The sequence below is a fragment of the Bufo bufo genome, chromosome 2 (assembly GCF_905171765.1).
Source record: "Bufo bufo chromosome 2, aBufBuf1.1, whole genome shotgun sequence".
In the NCBI taxonomy this organism is placed as follows: Eukaryota; Metazoa; Chordata; class Amphibia; order Anura; family Bufonidae; genus Bufo; species Bufo bufo.
Window position 1 is genome coordinate 290,329,408 of NC_053390.1, and position 4,481 is coordinate 290,333,888.

Genomic DNA, 4,481 nt, shown 5'->3' on the forward strand with positions numbered 1-4,481 from the left:
CAGGGCCTGTTATACTAATATACTGTAAACTACTGTATAGTGGGGTGCTGTATACTGTGGGGGGCCTGTATACTGTGGGGGGCTGTATACTGTGTGGGGGGCTGTATACTGTGGGGGGCCTGTATACTGTGGGGGGCCTGTATACTGTGGGGGGCTGTATAATGTGGGGGGGCTGTATAATGTGTGGGGGGCTGTATACTGTGTGGGGGCCTGTATACTGTGGGGGGGCCTGTATACTGTGGTGGGGGCCTGTATACTGTGGGGGGCCTGTATACTGTGGGGGGCCTGTATACTGTGGGGGGGCCTGTATACTGTGGGGGGCCTGTATACTGTGGGGGTCTGTATACTGTGTGGGGGGCTGTATACTGTGGGGGGCTGTATACTGTGTGGGGGGCTGTATACTGTGGGGGGCCTGTATACTGTGGGGGGCCTGTATACTGTGGGGGGGCTGTATAATGTGGGGGGGCTGTATAATGTGTGGGGAGCTGTATACTGTGTGGGGGCCTGTATACTGTGGGGGGGCCTGTATACTGTGGTGGGGGCCTGTATACTGTGGGGGGGCCTGTATACTGTGGGGGGCCTGTATACTGTGGGGGGGCCTGTATACTGTGGGGGGCCTGTATACTGTGGGGGCCTGTATACTGTGGGGGGCCTGTATACTGTGGGGGGCTGTATACTGTGTGGGGGGCTGTATACTGTGTGGGGGCCTGTATACTGTGGGGGGCTGTATACTGTGTGGGGGCCTGTATACTGTGTTAGGGGCTGTATACTGTGTGAGGGGCTGTATACTGTGTGGGGGGCTGTATAGTATGGGGGGCCTGTATAGTGTGGAGTGCTATACTGCTGTACTGTATAGTGTGGGGTGCTGTATCGTGTATAGTTTGGGGTGCTGTATACGGTGAGGTGCTATACTGTGAGGTGTTGTATACTGTGGGGTGCTGTATACTGTGGGCTGCTATACTGCTCTACTATACACTGTGGGGTACTGTATAGTGTGGGGTGCTATACTGCATACTGTGTGGTGCTGTATACTATAGGGTGCTATACTGCATACTGTGGGTTGCTGTATATTATAGGGTGCTATACTGCATACTGTGGGGTGCTGGGGTGCAATGTGACACTAGGGTAAGCTGAGCCCCGGTCTCCTTCCTGTAGAGCGGTGCCCACTTCCAGCCTGAGCCCAGCTGCCCAGAGCACTGATCCTGAGCCGCTGGAGTCTTCAGAACTGGAAGTATTTACAGTCATTCACTGTACTCTACCAGATGTGTGGATTTTTTGTGTGTGTGTTGTGGTGGAGGGCGTGATTGCCTGCTAAGGTGTGGGAAGGCGGGATCCAGGGGGCCCAAGTAAATTTTTGCCCAGGGTCCAATCAATATTAAAGACGGCCCTGCGTAGGAAAAAAATCCAACGTGCCTCACGCTGTAATAAAATCTTATCCCAGTCCCCCCCACGTTTAGGGGGACTGACAGCTTCAATGCCCATGACTCTGATAAGCCTGGGGGTCTTCTAATGCTATGGCTGTTTTGGCCCGCAGAGTGACGCGATCTCGCGATATTCAGTGCGAGTTCGCGCATGCGCGGGAGTGCTCTGTTTCTCTTTGCACTTCCCTGCGCTCCATGCCTCGCTCTGGACTCGTGATGTGCGCACGCGCCGGGCTGACGTGCAGGCAGGCGCGGGCGCTCATTGGCTATGGGTATCATATGTAGCGACAGACAGAGCGAGGTGAGTATTTTTTTTTTTTTTTTTTTTTTTTTTTGATCAAATCTTTTTATTTAAGATCAATTTTTTTCTTTTTTACATGTGAACAAAAGCAATAATACACATAAACCCACCCCAACCTCCCCACCCCCTTCCCCATCCCCAAAGTCCAGGTGCAGTTTGTCCCTAAGAAGAGAAAAAAGAAAAGAGTCCACAGCGTATTACGGATTACAATCCAATGTACATTCACGCCATTCGCACAGCAGCTCCTTCTTATTACTTTTATAAGGTACCTTATGTTGTATTATTCTCATTTTCCTTTATTACTACCTGTAACTTCCCTTTCTCTTTCTCTTTCCCTTTCCCGTCGTTTGTACTAAACAGTAAGATGAAAGTGTTCAATCCATGCATACCATATTTTGTTAAACTTTTTGTTATTTCCTCTTTTTTGATACACATAGCTCTCGAGTTGCACCAAGGTGTGTGTCGTTGTTATCAATTCACTTAGCTCCGGTGGGTCTTGAGCTATCCATCTGGATGCTATCCTCTTCCTAGCTTGATATAGAATGCGCTGGATTGCCAACTTGGCCTCTCTGGAACCTGACACTTCCCCAACACATCCCAAAATACATGCAATAGGAGAGCATTCAATCGAAATCTTATAAACCTTGATAATGAGGTCTACCACCTCCTTCCAATATCTGCGTAACCGTGGACAGTTCCACATTAAGTGTATTAAGTCTGCCGACGAAGCACCACACCTTGGGCATGTATAGCGAGGTGAGTATTTAAATGAAGCGGGAGTGCCAGTGTAGTTGGCGTCCCATGTGCTGGGATTTTTATCTTCACCCTTCACTACCTTTACCTCCCATCTTCGAGGTTTCTCTTGGGGGTCCCACCACCTTGGTACCCCTCTCTACCAGCAGACGTACACTCCATTTGTTTGGAGGTTTGAACTTGCTGTATGGGATCGGTAGTTTATTCACATATATTGATCCCCAACATTTTTTCATCTCCCCTGATGAACTGCTTTTGTCCTGGCAGTGAAACATGCGTGTAGAGAGTGTTTTTTGTATATAGGGACATACAGAACTTTATTGCTGAGGGACAGGTTCCGGACGGGGTCGCCCTTATCAGGACGAGTGCCCTGTGGTCAGGCTGCTACATATCTCCTAGTATCAGGGTGAAGCGGTTAGCTAGCCACAGGGCATCAATAGGGACCCTACGTAGCGTATTATCACTGCCATCTCCCTGCTGGTTGGGCATCAACTTCAGATGGGTATGATACTGCTCAAGTAATCGGACACGGATTTGCTGACCGTCCCTTGGTACTGGTAAGACGTGCTGGTTATTAGTGCCACCGTGCACTTTATTTACTTTTTCCTTTTGGGATACTAATTGTTGTATAATTGACACACCCTTGATCCCAATTGTTGATCTTGTTTTGCATTTTATTTGCATTACCAATAAATGTTATGTTTTAGGATTGCCTTTTTGAATAATATGATTTGACCCCTGGTAATCTGAAGTGCAGGCACTTATCAGTTCTGGCTCTCACTGTTGAATAATACGTATTTATACTTCACAACACTGAGCTAAAGAGCTGTCTCATCCTCCTCTCTACCCTACTGGTCAGGGATTATGATCCTGAATACAGCGGATAATTACTTTAGCCGAATCTCTGGGGAATTTAGTACAGAGAGAATGGACAGGGCAGACTGTGGCTGTGGTAATGGAGACTGCATGCAAATGCTGCTGCTCATTAGCCACACCCCACAATCCTCTCATGTCTCCTCATCATCTCCATTCCCCCAGGGATTCACCAGTATTCAGGTTCATAATCCCTGACAAGTAGAGCAGACAGGAGGATGAGGCAGCTCTTTAGCTCAGTGCTGTGAAGTAACTTCTCTTTCTGTATGATTAGGACAGGCAGGTTCTGTCTGTACTAATAGGATGGCGGCCATTTTATTTCTCCTAATGATTGCTCCCTTGAGAAAACAAGCCATTATAACTAATTAAAGGTATTTGGGAATATATCATAAAGTAATATTTAAATATTTTCATTTACTTAATTCCTGGAGAACCCCTTTAAAAACCTTTTACCGAACTCGGTTTCGATTCCAAGTGGTACCTTGGAACCGTACCAGAGTTCGTTAAAAAATTTTTTTACAGTAGAAATTAATTTCGGAAGTTATTACATGAACTCTAGCAAGACTTCGCAAAGTAAGAACTTCAGCTCATCTGAGCCACTACATTCTCATACTGTACGAAGCGAGCTCCGTTCAGTATTCTAACGAAGTTTTATGCGAATCGACTTCGCTCATCCCTAGTTGTGGTAGATGCTTTGTGTAGTAGTGTGTCATGATTCAATAGGGATAGTGCAGCCCTAAGCTCCACCCACTCCACTATCCCTACCTACCTACTTGCATGGTCCGTCCTAACCAACGGTGCGCAACTGGATGGCAGTACGTGCAGGGGTCTACGGGGAGGGAACAAGGTGGGAGAAGACTAAGACAGAAACGTAAGCTACCAGGCTCGGTAGTAACTAAACAAGCAAATAACCAACCATAAGCAAAACCAGAATAAAATGGAAGCCGAGGTCAAGTACCAGGAGGTCACATCAGTACAAAGGAATAACAAAGGATTAAGGTCAAATACAAGCCGAGGTTAGGAGCCAGGAGATCACGTTAGTACAAAGGGATTACGCAGGATCAAGAGTCAAATGCAAGCCAAGGTCGAGTTCAGAAAATCACATATGCAGGAAAATGCTAGTGGAGTTGTAA